At 41.5% G+C, this 17,800-nt stretch overlaps 1 protein-coding gene across 1 annotated transcript in view; it reads left to right on the top strand.

Moving 5' to 3' along the window:
- The window catches only part of LOC105685112 (TWiK family of potassium channels protein 18-like), a 186,595-nt gene that overhangs the window by 151,306 nt on the left and 17,489 nt on the right, over positions 1-17,800 (top strand). The window lies entirely within an intron of this gene.

Genomic DNA, 17,800 nt, shown 5'->3' with positions numbered 1-17,800 from the left:
GACGTGTTACGGTCGATTTTTATTGTCACCGTTTCCGATGAAAATCCATCTTTAACGGAGGGACCGTCGCAAGACGAGATGTTCGAGGAGAAAAAACAAACTTCATACGAATCGGATAAACTGTTTTGAATTGTACGGCGAACGTCGGATCCGTTACAATTAAATCATCTCTAATCTTTCCGGAAGATGCACATAAGACATAAAAATGTTGAAGCTTATCGCAAGTTCTCGTGAACGCGGAGACAATTTTTTTTTCCTCCAGTACCCAGACTGTTGCGAGCATCTGACTCGAAACCGTAAGACTGAATCAACTTTTGTAGGGGCATTCTATTATACGATCTCGTTATTAGGTGTAATTTAAAACGGGGCACTTGCGAAGGATGTTGAGACTGAACGTGACGGGCGTCGTTTGATGAGATGTTATCGAAGAATTAACTTATGGAAGGACCACTACCACCCAGAGGACTCGATCATTGTTGACGTGAAACGGTATCTCAATGAGGGGTAAAAATTTTCAAGTTCTTCAATTTCCACGACAGTCCTGCATCGAGCCCTGCGGCGTAGGAGATTATGTTAATTTATTCCAAAGGAAAACAAGCGTTGCCTTGTCAAAACTACGTTCATCCGACGCTCGATCGGCTTTCAAAATGCCATCAGAATGTTAATGGGGGAAACTCGAGAGCAAAGAAACCCGGAACGAAATTCTCCTACCCATCGTGAAATTCAAAGTTAAAAATTTCAAACTTTCAACTCATCATAATCTGGATAAGATTTCGAATTCAAGGTAGGTACGCACCGTCTGGACAACTCGGCCGTGTCGCAAGCCGTCCGAGACTTGTGGAATTTTTGTGAGACGCTAAGTAATTCGCTATAGTTTAGGCTTTACACATTTGCGGACTAATGACTGCGCAGGCCAGATGTCTCCGTTTTGCGTCAACGGAACGCAAAACGAAATAGAAAATAACGTCCAAACGTTAGCAGCGAAGAGTGAGCGGTGGGCACCCTTCGGAATAGCAACAAAAGTGGAATAATAGAAGAGTAATTAAGCTCGCTAATGCAAATTGGAGTACCGGAACCATAGTGGGTGAAATATTCCGAAAATATTGCTGAAATATGCTAACAAAAGGCTCGCTGCGATCTTAACATAACAATGTCCCGACATTCAGCATAAATATCATGAATATGCATGCGGATGGGAACGCGATATGCTATACCCACATGTATGACGACGCAGCATTTACAAATAACCACTTTTACCAACCAGACGATCTCTGCTGCAATTTCACTCTCTTTTGTTTCAAATCTCCCGGCTTATTACGTTCACTCAAATATGCGAAAATGTCAGCGATTGTGCCCTTTCGTGAAACAAAAGCGAATCATTGTTGATATCACGAAGGACGGTTCCCTGCCCCTGGGAACATCAGTTTTTGGCGAGCAACGAGCTCTTTTATCTGGAATGAGCTAAACGTTGCTCTCCACGCATTCTCTCCGGCAACATTTGATGTCAATTTGATACATCATTGAAGGGATGATCAATTATTACAAGAGTCAGTGGCTGAGGCTATTCAGCCTTAAGTTGGAAAGAATAGTCAAGATGAATTAGCCATTGATATTGGATCATCGTCGAACTTATCGCCGATGAAATCCGGTAGAAATTTGTAGGAGGGCATGATCAGTCATTGTAACCAATTTTATGGATATGCGGTGGATTGCCTCTTTTTCTGAGCGACCCATACACGGTACACATACCTGCTCACCCTGGTGAGAGCCAACGAAAAATTACATCACCACCGAGGAACGAGAATAGCTTTTTACGAGTGCTTTTTTTGTCGACTTTTCTGCATTGGGATGGTTAGGGAGACGCCCTGAATTATATCCCGCAATTTTCGGACAATATGGCGTTTTTATCAGATTCAGCGTTTCTTGTACGAACGTTTATTCGCGGTCAACCTCTCGGCGCCGATGGAAAACTCAGGCGAAAGCCCAACGGCGACAAAGATAGATATCGCTCGTGTTCATTACATTTATGACACTTTACTACGACAATGGACAACCTGCCTCCGGGATAGCCAAGGCTTTCTCGGGCATAAAACACGCGCGGGGTGCTAAAGTTGAGGAGGGCCAGAGTTACTTTAGCACCGAAGGTCGGTCAACCCTGGTGCAGAGTCGTTACCGAATCAAACTTTTCACTTGATAGCGTTGGCGGACAATATCACCTGGGAAACAATGAGCTACGAAGAAGAAAGCATGAGCTGCCGTCAGTCGCTGGAAATATACACAATCGAAAGATCGATGAATTGTTTTTCATCTTGTAAGTTATTATCTCTCATAAATTTGGTACTTAACTACATCCCGACTGCAGAAACAGTTTGCTGAAATTCATCAATATGGATAAATTCGTAATCCTGCGCGTTATCTAAATATGGTTTTAAAATGCAGGACGGTATAAATTCAGATTTCAATTGGCGGTGACCAGGCACTCCAAATATTAGGTATAGGTACAATCTGACAGTTGGTACTGCGGAGATTACAACCCACATTTTGCCTCGTTATAAAATACCCAATTCACGTGGTTCGGTAGATTCGTAACGGTTTTATACGACGAAAAAGAGCTTTTCATACAACGTGACGCCGATGGTATTCCTGAAATATATGATTCAAAAAATGTTCAATACACCTGTATATACGTATGTAAAAACATCCGATGGAATGTGCATTTCACAATTTTAATTCGATATTACTAAGAAATACTCGATTATCTTTGCAAAGTTTTTCAATCCACCGAATCTAGTTCCAAATACCGATTTCCAGGGACAAATAATTGCGGCGATCTGTTCGAAAATGCCATGCCTACTTGGTTCAGTTGATTTGCCTTTGGTTTTCATTGCGAGGTTTGACCCACTCGTTGACCTATTTGAAATGACCTTAGACACAGTGAACTCAAAAGAGTTCATATCAATCTCGGGAACGTTTGAAGACCTTATATTTGGTAAGGAGCGCTAATTATGAGACGTTGCCACGTTCGTACGTCTTTGAGCAGATATGATCGTTTGATGTTTTAATTTCGTCGACACTGTTTGATCTGTTTTTTTTTTTTTCTCGCTTTTGACGTTTTTATTTTGTGGTAGTAAAAGTTTTGGAAGTAAATACGAAGTCATCTGGAAATGAAACTCAAATCTCAAGCTGCTTTAATAATTTTGCAAACTTTCCGAGCAATTCGTTTTATTCTTATTTCTATTAGACCGAAGCAAAACAGCGAACATTCCGTCCGTAATTTACAAGTCTGATTATAACCGGTAAGAGGCGAATTATTCAAAATCATAAAAGTAAAATTCGTTACCTTACTTGTCTCAACAGAAAAACTTTTATTCGACATTCAACAAACATTTACGAAAATTATAGTGGACGCGTCTTTTCGACCATAACTCAGCCGGTGTAATTGCCATTAATATCAATGAAATTCTCCTCCTAAGCCCGACGAAAATCTGGACTAATAAATTAATACAAATATCCGTTATGTATACCAATATACAAGGCCACGGATAAAACGGCTGATGTTCGGCGTATTTTTTGCTTTCTTCCCATTTTCGCCAAGTTCGCCGTTCAACGCGATGTTGAATTTCCGAAGGCGAAGCGATCCGTTATCGTTAAATATTTATTGATTGATATATGATCGCTTCGTTCATTCTCGAGCCCAAACTGTATCGGAGTCGTGACGGAGTGTGTACAAATTTATCGCTCCGATCGGCGGAAACATCGGGCGTAACGAACAATTTCATTTTGATCATTATTTTGTTCATTCATTTTTCATTTATTTATTTGTCTTCTGATTATACGAACGGGCGTATAGGTTTGCGAGGTATCGGTCGGATCGCGACACAAGGGCGATGACGTAACTCGGACAACAGATGGTCAGAGAGAATAATTTTCACCCTGCAAACGAGCCCACCCTCCCCATTCACTCGCAACTGACAAATAAAATCGCCGGCGTTCCCCGAAATCGGTAAATATCTGCATTGTTCTTTTTTTCTCTTCTCCTGAATTTACATGTTGCGTTTGAAACGTAAGGGCGGTTTAGCTGCGCGTGTACGTACACATTGTGATAAATTTTCATTAAAAATTCGATCTACGAGCTTTCAAGCGAATATGCTACGGAAAATATAATCGCACGTTATTCGGGGACCTGCGATTCGGAATGGGGTGGTAATTTTTCATTTCGAGTGAGCTCGGGCTATCCTTCGAACAGGTCTTACAATTACTGCGAAATGAACACAGAAGCATGGATATAATATATCTATGACAGAAGGTTTCTCATTCTGTAAAGGTTCGTTTTTTATCCATTCTTGCTAACTAACAAAAATACAAATCGAGCTGTGGAGTCAGAGTCGAATGTGATATTTTCTCTCATAGCTCATGATATTCAAGATTCTGACAGGAAATTGCAACAGTTTCTGATAACTGCATGGCATTTTATAAACACGACGACATTCGCATGACCTTGAATACAAATTTCAGCAGAAAGTGAAAACGAAAATTTATGACATAACGTGAACAGTCCAGTGCGGGGCGCGCGCGTCAGTCCTAGTTTTTATGTAAATCGCGAACAAGGGTCAAATGCTATCGAGCGTTTCGAGCGGTTCCCGTAAACTGATTACGAAGCAATTCAGAAATAATTGATGGTAATGAGGTGTTCAGGTGTCATTTATTTGGATCGTTGCTTCCGTATTTTAGTGAGACGAGTTCGCTGCAGTAGAATTTTGCAACGATAATAACCTGCAGTTTGTGCAACAACGACTCATTGACCTTGATACCGTTTTAATATAAATGTAGATTGGGTACTCCGGATTCATAAGCGATGATATCCGTGGTTTATATAGGTATACAACTCACCCTTACATACCTAATCGATGGAGATCGCTTCGAGGCACGGCATGGGGACATATTGACCTAATCGAAAACAATTTAATCAAATCAGCAACGCGATATTGGTCTCCACGAGCCACCGTCTTTCGATAACTTCAATATTCACCACTCTGGGGACGCCAATTTCGGCGCAAATCCCTTCGGTATATCCATATACCTATATAAATACGCGGGGGAATCCGGCTCACTTTTGAACCGTGAAAGACTTTATCTTCGGTGGGGTCCCGAAAATCTTGCTTTTGGACGCAAAATTTTACAAAAAAAAAAAAGATCAACGAGATCAAACATAACTGAATCATCGAATCACGTATTAAGAATTTTTCTGATTTATATACCAAATTTTGGACTGGAAGAATAAGTTCAAAGATATTATTTGCAACAATTAGAAATTATTGGGGGTTGAAAATTCTACTTCAAAGTGGTCGCCAAATTTTGTTAATTAATTGCGTCGGAAGGAGTGCTCGAAAAATCGGAAATCATTTCCCCGTGTTCATTTGAATATGGATGACAACGGAAAAAAAGTTTCGACGTAATCCGAGGGGTTAAGGTCTGGAGATGGGTCGAGTCAAGCTCCGATCCTCCCCGTGTTCTTAATACGGCCTAGCAATGATATCGAATTCTATAAAAGATAACTGCCGTGGATGAGATCGATTATGGAAATAATCGACGAAGAACTTACATCCTCTGGTACACAGCCGCGGGAGAATAAATCAAAAGCGAATGAGAAGATCCGAAATTCATCGCTGCAACTTCGTGCCCATAAATAAGAATTATTAAGGGACTAATGAGTCGCACTGCATTTTATCGTACTGGGATCCCTCGGCTAACGGACCGTAAGTAATTATACTACTTGGCAATACCGTAAGTGATAATCGATCGTGTCTTTTACAAAAGAAGCCGTCCAATGATCAGGCATCTGCGGTATACATATCAGATAGGTTCAATTATTTTGCGTGATTCTGAATTTCTCGAGTCGCCTGCGGTGATTCATGTCTAGAAAGAGAATTGAAAAAATGTCCACGACCCGTGTCACCACGATATTCCATTTCGGGAACCACATTCTGATTTGACCTCAAGAACTGACCATCGGATTTTGTAATTTCTGCGGTATGCAAAAAGAGTTCTTACCGGTATATTTTTTTGCCCATGACACTCCCTTTGCGCTCCATATTTTGTTGAAAGGTTGGAACGCCAGTCGTCAACCTCCGATACGACGGAGATATTAGTGCCATAGAAATTTCATCGTGAGAAATTTCGCCAAGGTCGAGTTGCCGATTCAAGCTGGCCAAAAATGAGGTAGCTGGAGCGTATCTTATACCCGATGCTCGCCTCTTTCCAAAGCACTGACAATAAGATGAGAGAATCGCGAGAGCGAGGATGTCCCGTCAAAAGAAGAAGGGAGATAGAGTTCCTCTGAAAATGCTAATAATAAAAACGATTGGTACAGATAAGAAAGCAAGAACATTATAAGCACTTGAAAATAACGGAGCGGCTCACGACGGTTCTTTGTTTGCGAACGTCAGCAAACAATGAGCTGTCATTGTGTTCCGAAAAGCTTCGGGTTCATCATTTGCTGATTACATTTTTTCGTTTGTTCACTTTCGAGATTTTCATTTCGATTCAACAGTTTTTTAATAATTCTCGATGTATAGTAATATTTAATAGTTGAATTAGAATACAATTTTATCGATTCGATGAGAAGCGTGTATTGAAACTTCGAGACCTAATTTTGTCGGAATCATTCTGGCATACGTACGTAAAGGTTAATTGATTTTTCAGAAAATTTCGACAGACATCAACAACCTGATGTACGAATTGTTTCATCAAGCGTAGGATGTGTAGCTGTGGAAAACATTTCGACCTTTCAATTCGGTACAAAGTTGATAACAATTTCCGCACCAGAATACAAACCTGCCAACAAACTTGGATCTTCAATTTACGTAACTTTAAAACTGCCTACTGTTTTACACCAAAACTTTACGTGTTCTAACGACGGCTGAAAGGCAATAACTGAAATGTGTTTTTGAAGTAAAGGCAAATTTGTGGTATCCGAGGTGGCTGTGAAGATCGAGAACCAAAGCCTCAATAAAAAAACAAAGTTAACTTCTCAAATTTTACGACTTCCCCATTAAAAACATTCTCCAAATATTGTTTTTCTGTTTTCGGTTTATTTGGTTGAAGAATTGACCGGATTTCAGCAAAGGAATCACAGTGAACGAAATGGCTGAAATTTACCCTTGCTGGATTACAGGAACAGCTTTGTCGCGGTAGGTTTCGTTTTTTTTCCAAAAGAAGGCTGAAAATGCCAACATCCCTCGTGTTCCCCAAAGTCAAAAGCGTACACATATGTGCAATGAGAGGTACTGAGGGAATACAATCATTTACGACTCCCCCCTCTGGAGCGCTGGAATGAGAGGTGGGGGGAACTCGCTCCCCCGTTTTTCCCCCTTTATATCAATCGCTCGATAACGTTTTCTAATGGCATGTGCCTTACACATGGTTCGTACTACGCGTCGGTAATCCGAACGATTAGAATCCCTCTTGCATTTCGAACCACCCCAAATTTGTGTAGTCGACATCAAATAAACAACGTCCGCAACAGCTCGCGCGCTGCGCAAGCCTACTGAAAAGTCATAACCGATGGAGATTCAGCCGTAATCGGTAATTTTCCGGAATCATTTGCCGTACGGTAGATTTTCATCGCGAGTAGCGATTCCGAAGTTCTAGTGATCGAAGAATTATACATCAGAATCCGAACGATGCGTTTCTGTGAATCATCTGAGGCGACGTGTATTTCTTTATCAGTAAATGCAAACGCGAATGGAATCGCGCTGTCTGACACGGATCAGCCTTTGAAATTGGGAAAGTGATTACGCCGCAGCGTTGCCGGTTTCAAATATACGTAATATTCGCATACATTTTGTATATCTCTCACATTTACATTGATGCGAATACGGAGCACTGCGCAATACAATATGTTCATGCGCTCGCATCTCAAGGATACAAAATTCCTCACAAAATACATTTATCGATCTCCGATAGCTTGTACGGATATGGCCACGAATGAATTATAGAGTACGCGTAGGCGAAACGGTTTGGATTGTCGTGAAAATCTTGCAGGCGCGTCGCGTCGCGAAGCCATAAGATATTCAGCTTCTTCATTTCATTCAGAACTACTCAAAAATAAGTTTTCTCGAAATTTTCTTCGGACAGTGGCAGGTATTTTGTCAGGTTCAACCTTTCGCAAAGATAACCAGTCCAAAAACAAAACCAAAAATAATCTGAGTGGTAGAAGTAGGAAAACACAAGCTTTTCATCTGCAATGGCCAAGCTGTTGTCGCTGTTATTTTTATCGTGATTTTTTGTTTTCACAGCCTCGTCTTCTCGCGAGAGCACGGTGACAGGAGAGAGGCCCGTAGGTTTATCGCCTCGTAAATTTCCGACTCTTAAAATGAATAGAGGCTACTAGGCTGTCATCTTGAAATGAAATAGAGGTGCTTCGAGCTTTTCAACTCCACAACAACCGCGCCCAGCTTATTACCATTTCGGATGTTCTTGCGTACGTGATACTGAAAATCGTGGTTTTATTAGCGTACGGGGGGTGAGGGCACATACGTATACCGTCGTCACATCCGGAGTGTGTGACTATGGTTGATAGGAGGATTCTTGGTGGTATGGATAGTCGTTATTACCATTAACTCTCAGCTTCATAGCTGGTAGATCTCTACTAGGGTGAGACGCAGTCGGTGCCAGGCCCAATGTGCCTGGATATCTGATCCGGAGTAGTTTCCTGTTTTAGATGCTTGTTCCATCAGTCCCTCATTTTTCCGGAGTTCCCCCTTTCGATCGCTGCCTGTCTATGTCGTCGTGTAGGCTGTGTACGTACATTCACCCCTCCGCGTTTACGGTGTTTCTTGTTGCGCCCGGCCTTCGAAGTAGGCATCTAAGGGAAGGATAAAGCCGATCAAGCGAAGATTCTAGAGAAATTGATTGAAAATAGGATTTCTAGCGACCCTGCCTATGCACGCAAAGATTCAAAGAGAAAGAAGGAAAGAGAGAGCGGGCAGGGATGATTAAGGATCTTCCAGAATATTTTATAGAGGAACTAATGATGCTGCACCGAGAGTCGTTAAAGGAATAATGAGAACCTTACCTTAATAGCTGCTAGATTTCTATTGGTGAAGAACTGTCCTGATGAATTGTCGAATGAATGTTGCTGATCTGCAGTTCAAGATGATTCAGTCAAGTTGATAGGGTGTATGGTAAATGTATGAAACCGAATTCTATCGAATCACAGTAGAAACCGCAGGATCAGATTCGAGGGCACTGCCGCGATTCAGGAGAATTTGCACTTGTCACAAGACATCCAGTTTTAGAGGACCTGTCGCAATACCAATATCCTGCACATATGTGTATCCAGTCTTTTTATTTTCATATCTATATGTACGTCCGATATTATACAGGGTGAGTCAATCCAAGAGTCGAGAATGGGCGGGACTCGATAGGCACGAGGCTCCGCCCCTTCAGCCAATCGGCAACTAGAAGAATTCGGTACCTGATACAATTTCTTGGTATAGGTAAGAAATATCAACAACTACTCAACCAGGCTGTTAGGTATTCATTTATTTCGACGCTCATAAGCACTTGATGTTCGCATTGACAGAGAAGCTCACTAATTTGAATCGCCTTTATTGGGTATCAAATTCTTCTAGTCGTCGATTGGCTGAAGGGGCGTGGCCTCGTACCTATATCGAGTCCCGCCCATTTTCGACACTTGGAGTAACTCACCCTGTATATGATTCTATCCCAATTCCACAAACAAACGTTACAAGTTCATGTCTGCCGTTTTCTTTGTTGCATCGCACGTTTAACTGAACTCAGTTCACAATCATTAGAGACCGAATATTTGTTTTTAATTTCCGCTACTGCAGCGTTTCGTTATTGATGTTATCGTAGGTAGGATGCTTATGTACATACATTAAATCCTTTCACAGATGCAAAAGCGAATGTACGCTCTATGAACGTAATGTACTCAACCTGTACACATCATACGAAAAAAAACCGTAAAAACGAAGCTTCCCGCAGTGCTTCCCATCGTCGTAAAAATCATATATGAAGAATTTCAAGCTTCAAAACCCCCATGGCGCCATCCTTGTGCGATTTCATCGACAAGCTTCGTGGAAAGTTATGCAACTAAAAAAAGATCGGAGTAACAGTTTTTTGTTTCTATCTGTTTACTTTGGACGGAGTTACAGGCTTTTGGAAATGGGGCTTTCACGTGGCAAAATTTCGCGCAGTGTACGTATATGTGAAAATAATAACAATCAGCCATCAATTAATTCGATTCGGATTAGTAAACGATTGCTTGTAGATTGTCACGCGCATTTACGTACCTAAGTGTATCATGTTGGTGAGTATATCTGTATACAAAAGATTGCGCGGTCGTATTTAATAGGCTGTTGTTAAAACCAGAGTTTCAACGGATTTTGTCGACCATCCAATCAACGTACTCGACAATCCATGCGGGCAAAATATGTCGTTTGGTTTATTAAAAGGGAACACGAAGTAACATAAAAATCGTACTCAGAATTACGACAGTTGTTTGACGTTCGACGATAATTGTTCGCAGCATTGATTGTTCGAACGAACATCGATTTCATAGCTTTGGACTATTATACTTGGTTAATATCTTTGATCGGCTATTGAAAAACGGAGGGGTGAGAGAAAGAAATCAAATAAATTTCAAATAGAAACGAGAACTCTACCTTTTTCATTCGGCTCACACCCGAACGTATGAAAAATATTCAACTTTTGGATTTCAGAAGTTTTTCCAACGGACAGTGCTTCGCATGTTCGAAGCCTACTCCATGGTGGAACTCCATCGAGCTTCGTTAACCGTTGCTGAGCCAACCGCGTCGTTAACTTTGAGCTCATCGAGAGGGGATAGCAATATGTGTATTAATTTAACTTTATATTATATGGTTGAAACTACGCGGTGCTTCAACGTCCAATTATTATTATTCGATTGAACCGAGGCGGCGTCAGACGGCAGCAGCTTTTTTATTTTTGTTTTTGGTTTTATCAAATTTTTTTCCACGAATCAATTTTCCTTAATATTATCACGATTTTTCGATCCTGCGGCTTCAGCGGTCTAGACAAAATTTGAAATTCGATGCAAAATGGTACGGTCTGAAGTTACCACTTACCCGCGTAGTATTTTGATACACGAATCGAATTTTTATCCTGAAAAAAAAGAATATAGCCGACAAGCGGCGTAGATAACACACAAACCATTTCACAAAGCCTGGTACATTCCCTGATTTATAATTAGCCATACGCGGATTCAGTCTGGCACCGGATTAAACGAGACTTAATATGCTTTGCCAAATTAATTACAACAGTGTTGTGTAAGTACGTAGATACCTACAAAGTATATCGGGTGAACGACAAATGCTAAATTCTGTACTAGTATGCGTGTTTCCATGTGTTCTACATGCATTCGGGTGATTTCGCCCGATATGCAAACTCAGCTGATCTGTGATTTTTTTTACACATATTTTTGTGAAAAGAAAAATAGATTACTGATAAATTTTTAAGATTTGTTTCGCCTCTCTTGTCCGTACACGTATGTTTTTGGTACGTTATCATAACTGGACTTACGTGGGGATTGGTTGCTGAAATCTACAATTAGTAGCCGACCGCTGGTTACGTATGCTAAAGTGACGACAACCCTCAAGTCAGGTGATACGGATATACCATATAGTCCGGGCTCTCTTCTTCGTCGTTTGCACGCCTTTTGTTTGTATTCCAGAACTGAGCACACTCAACTACTCATCCTTTTACTATGCGCTATCCTCTTACCTAGACTGGAAGTTCGCTTTTATGCTTATCGATGAAAAATCCCGGCTGCCGTATAAAAACAACATCAAAGGGCACTCGGTTGGTTCTGATGGACGGTCAACCGTTTACACTCGAAAAAAGCAGGGTGTATGCGGGCACTGCAGTTATCTCTTGGCGAAAAAATATAGATTTTAACAGTCTAGCGCACATCAATCTCCGATATACAAATTTCAACATCCCATACTCATGTGAACGTAATTCAGCGAAGAAATATCAAATAATTTTTTACTCGGAGGAAACGAATTTGCTTTTCTGGGAGAAAATGAAAAAAAAAAAAAAAGCGGCTCTACAAGCAGAGCAAAAGATCGTTGTAGATAAATGGCCCGAAAATTGCAGAATGGAGAAAATCGAATACCCACTCGGAAAATACGAACATGCAAATATCAAAGGCTCGCGACACCATCGAAAATTCGAAATGGCCTGGTGCCTGCAAGGATAACACTTATCGATACAATTTGCTACTTTTCATAACATTGGCATAGATCAAAAATACTAAAAAACTGAGATGGAATATCGACCAAATTGACGCTGAATTCATTCTCCTCCCTAATTTATCGTTGAAGTGCGAGGTGAATAATAGCACGCGTGAAAATACGTTTACCACTGGATGCTACGCATCCGCGTCGCGCTACATCGTTGTTTACACGAGAGATATAGGAATATTCTACGTATTATACATGTATGTTCAAGGTATCCACGCTACGTAAATTAATAACTCTGTCAAATTGAGATCAAATTATCCAACGTTGCACAGCGCAGTATCAACGCATTGCGAATACGTTGTCGAAATCCCGTATTCCTTTTTCTCGTTGGAAGTTCGCTCTATAAAATAACGCTGTCTATCGGAACTTGAAGCAACGACACGCTACACTTCGGAACCTATGGAATATCTATAAGCTTCTACAATTTATGTGGTATTCCCCTTCTTCATTGCGTTTGATACAACGTTTGCACAGAATCACACGGGCCTTACGTTCCCTTACTTCTGTGTTGTCGCCCATAAAGTTAGCTATAAAATATTTCAGAACTGTTGAAGCACAATCTGTATCATACGCCACAGCTGACTGTCACCGCTTCAGGGTGGCTACATTTTCATCTGTATTTTTTTTCCTTATTCATTTTACCAAACGGTGTTGTAAAGGAAGTTTTACTTTTTGCTTGTTTCTTAGTAAAACTCATGTCATCGAAATAACAATCACTAAATAAGAATCATAATCCTCCACGAACTCATACTGCACTGTGTACGCTGAATACACTTGACATCGTTTCTGATCAAATCTGACATTTTTAAGTATTCAAAAAAAAAGTATGCCGAAAGGTATCGGGCGTTGCAGATACGCGTTGAACAATGACTGAAGATCTAGTAAAAATTCAGAGGTGATTGCCGATGTGAAAAGATCAAATGAAGGAAAAGATCTTTGTACGTTTTACGAAAATTGGACCGATTTATTACCGCGTCGGTAATATCTGATAATTGCTTGGTAAACATTTTAAGAGGCATTAAAGCTTGAATGGGAACTTCGCGGGAGCAAAATCAGAGTGAACTTGAATCGTACAAATGCTATTATAATGGACACTGTTGTAACGGTGGAGAGCCACCATCGAGAGAGGGATGAGTGTAAAGAGCTTCTCGGGGGCAACGCCGACTAATATTTAACATGAGTAAAAGCTGAAAAAGCTGATATGGTGTCACGACTAGCCTGATGTGATGGGCAGCCGAAATTGGGAAAGAAAAGAGGACGAGGGAAAGATGGTTTTATTATTTCGCCGAGACAATTAGATGGCTGCGTCTGGCAGTTCACCTGGTTCTGCTGGTTACTGGTTGGCTGAAAGGGAAGAGAAGTCGGGGGACGGGATGCGATGAGATGAGTCTTGACGGTCGTGTTAATTATACTTGGGGTTGAAAACTTTGCCTACCGTATTACCGGTAGAAATGTGTGCTTGAAATTACGGAAACTTCTCAAAGATCGGTATACAACATTTACGTGCATGTTTTATCACCTCTATCTGCCAACATAAATTTAATTTGCACCTACATAAACGAATCAATTTTCTATTCATTTGCTCCTCTCCATACGTATGCACGAGCCATTGGCTACGTAATCCCCGATGAGGATACCCAGAATGTTCATCTTCTCAGGGAGTTTAACGCTTTGAAATGAATGAAAAAGAATTTTTTATCATTCCAAAATAGTCTGCTGTGTGAACGGACTTTTTCATGCGGAAAATAAGGTAGAGAATTTTTTTGTCGTACAAAAACAGAGAAAAACCTTTGGACATTTTGTACGAAAGGGTACATTGGAAAAATTTCAGCAGAAATTTTAATTTTCTGTAATTTCTTCTGAACGTAGAGACAAAAGTTGTACATGCATCATACAAGCGACGACAAATCGAATCAAGTCAAATTTAATTTTTTTCTATCAATTATTATCGGAGGCATAAAATTTTAAAAAAAGACACAAAAAACACCTTTTTTCCTATAGGAAACTTTGGTCACAAAGCGGACCATCTCAGAATTGAGATGGAAACTCAAATTTCTGAGGACTTTCTTTTCATCAATTTGAAAGCGCTCGAGTCCCTGGGAGCATCAAAATTCCAAAACACCCCTTAGGAAGACCACCCTAGTGAGCCCGTATGGACGCTGATACAAAGCTGGGAATTCACTCGATTTTGCGTCCCCGTGCCTGAGGTACAAATCGCGGTACATTATTTCGGCTGGTCGAGCTACGAAAACAAAATAACACTTCGAGAACAACTTCGTCGCGTTGCCCGAAGAATCCCCCTCTGTGCTGCATCCGTTGTATACAAGTAGCTCTCTCTTTTTTTTTATCCTTCAGAGTTCCCTTAGAATCTCAAGCAGCTCTGAGCTCCTCCTAATACTGCGACTGCTTTACCCTTTGCTACCGATTCTAGACGCTCTTTCTCCTTTTTCCTTCTTACTTTTATCTATTTTCTCATATAATCGGCTTTCACGTTAGGATGAAAAGAGCAAAAGAACCGGCAACCCGTTGACGTATCAATAGACGCGATTCTATACCAGAAAATACCCGACATCCGTGATATTTAAACGATCGAAGAATTATTCAACTCGCGACCAACGTCTACATTTTCTTCTCCATTTCGTGAATTTTTCGCTCATGTTTACAATGTTGCAAATAAATGTTGTATAAAACGTATACACGTATGTACACATCGTACACATACATATAGTCGTTGCTAATTGTACGGATGACTCGACTCCGGAGCAGTTAGTTATGCGTCTGGGTTGGTGCGAGAATTTAATTCGAAACGCCCCCACCTTCCACATGACCCTATATCACTCCGTCTAGGGGTGGAACACGTGTACCGTCTGACCATGAGCTTAGGGGGAGGAGAGGTGAGGGAGGAGAAAACATTGGGTAGACTTATATCGCACCTGTAATTACTTCTAGTAGGTGCTTTTCTCGAAAAAGCGCGGAGAACGAACCGGTTCGCAATGTGCGAAATAGATATACTCTTCGCTAATAGTATATCTCGAGGTATTTTCGATGTAAAATACCCGAGATAACCAGCTACGGAGGTGTTCACCGTGTAATCTAGCACCCTCGGATGTATTTTATGGGGCAACATTACGTTGACGACACGAAGTAACAACCGCGAGTGTCCCATACATCAGTTTCTTCCACCTTTGTCTCGCTTTCAGTTTTACCTTTAGCCGCTACATATACTCCGCTCCGCCCGTCTCACCTTCGGGACTCACACCCGCTACTCGTTTCTTCGGGAGATACTCGAGCTCACCGCGACTCGCTGCCCGCTTCATGAATCCCGGTGATTCTTCACCCCCCCGACACTTTTCGAGGGACGTAACGTTAGTTACTTGATTTTCCACCCTCGTGTGAGCCGCGAAATATACGGACGGTGACGAGAGGAAAAATCATTCAGAAAATACGGGCCATGATCCGCGGCACAAACACGAGAGATGTTCAAAGTGTCGGTCGATCGGTTCAAGTCAGTTCTTGAAGAGCGTGAGTTCCGGTTATGTCAATAAGATTCTCAACCTCCCATCTCGATCCCGAAGTCGTATTTATTTTTCATCCGAAGTAACATCGGTGTCGCAAATGAAATCCGGAGAGTAAAGATGGTGTTGCGTTACGTTTGCCACTACGTTTCACCTTCCTCGCGTGGTCCAGCGTCGTCGCGGCAATTCACACGGCTATGGTATCCAATTTTCCATCAACTACGAGCTTGGAACTTCATTTTTTTTCATCTACGGAACGATCGGTTCATCCGTGGTATATGTGAGGTTCAATCGTCCGGCATATGCTGCAGAAGTAAGCAGTTTCAGGAAGCCGCAATCTGAAGAACCGATCGTTGAAAGCGAAGTACGGCGCGGATAACGTCTCGATCGCATCCTTGAAAAGGGGAATTAAAGAAGGAACGTACGTGAGGCGAATTTGACGACAGTCAGCCGGGGTTCGGAGTAACTTTGAACCAGTAACGACAATCCCCGAGGATAGAGCCTTTGATAAAGTGCCCTCTGCAATGTACGGGAACTTACGAAGAAACAGGCATCGTGATGGCTTTACACGTTTACGACGATACATCCGGGCAGAGTCTGAAAACCTGCAGGCGTGCCAAGATTCATGTACCCACACGCTGTTTTAATTACAGTGTATATCTCGCCATACGTCGGACGGGTGTGTGAGTGACCTGCAAATGAATTAGGGAGGAGCGAGATGCTTGTGGCGATGTTATTTCGAGGAGACTCGACGTTATTCCTAGGCTATGCCCTTGCACGTTTGAGATAAGGAGCCGAGGTTCAGTTTCAAGATGATATTGCAGTCAGCTTGGTGTTCCTATGTTGAAATTATTTCTCCGCTTGATTAAAACGACAAAGTATTTAGACATTCCTCGCTAAAGTTAAACGCGGGTGAGACCTTCCTGCGAAATCGCACGAGAAAATTTGTAGCCGGCGTAATGTATGTACACGGATGACGGAGCCGGGGGTGGAAATCCCTCTGTAGGACATCTTCGCCGTACATGGTCCACGTGGGCGTTGATCTTCTTTTCGGAATCGCTAGAAGGCGAAATCCTTTTATACTAGATCTCGCTATGCAAACGATTCTCGATAAGCTTACTCGGAAATCTTTCGTACATCGCTGAGTTTCGGTCGACAAACGGCGATGTGGTTGGATAAATATTTTTCGATATGCACGAGCCTCATCGGGGGGCGATATTTTTCTCTCGATCGTTCAGATTGAAATTTCTGCGATTTCTTCACAATACGTATAAGTGGAATGATAGGAGTCGAAAAGAATGGGAAACTGCAGGTAACTATCGTAATCACTTCGAATCCAGACCACGGTTGCCTCTCAATCGAAACGTTACGTGGCATGCTTTTTCTTTTTTTCGTTAGCGCACTTTATGGCGTCACATCGCCTCCTCGTAAATCATTTTGGATACAGGGATATTTTTTGGACAAATTTTATCGCCCTGTCAGCCCCACTGTGGAGCGCGCAGTGGAAGATCAAAATAAAAGATATTCCACATTTTTTTCTTGCTTCGTCTCTTTCTCTCTTTTCTTTTTCCTTTTCCTTTTTTCCCTTTTATTATATTTATGTGTTATCGGGAGATTTACGACGGTCGATGAAACGATATTACGTGAGCTGCACGCTATTGACCATCACTGCGTAATAAATTTATTGTTTTGCCCGAATATGATAAAACTTCTTTCATAGCTTAGTCATCGGTCGGCGATATACTTTTTCATCAAACGATCAACAGATTACAACCACTTGTTCGGGAAAATTTTCAACCATCGCGTTTCGATTCATTTTTATTCAAGTCTTCGCCGCACTGCTGAAATTTTCATCAAATTCCGTGTAGAGCGTGTTCCGGAACCTAATGAAAAAAGTAAATCTTCCGCGACTCGGTATTTCTGTTCTTATCGGTGATTGAGGCTTACTTTCTTCCTGCAGACTGCTAAATAAATTTCGAC

This window comes from Athalia rosae, chromosome 2 (genome assembly GCF_917208135.1).
Source record: "Athalia rosae chromosome 2, iyAthRosa1.1, whole genome shotgun sequence".
Classification (NCBI taxonomy): Eukaryota; Metazoa; Arthropoda; class Insecta; order Hymenoptera; family Athaliidae; genus Athalia; species Athalia rosae.
Note: the sequence above shows the minus strand (reverse complement) of the source record. Positions and strands in the feature narration are given on the sequence as shown.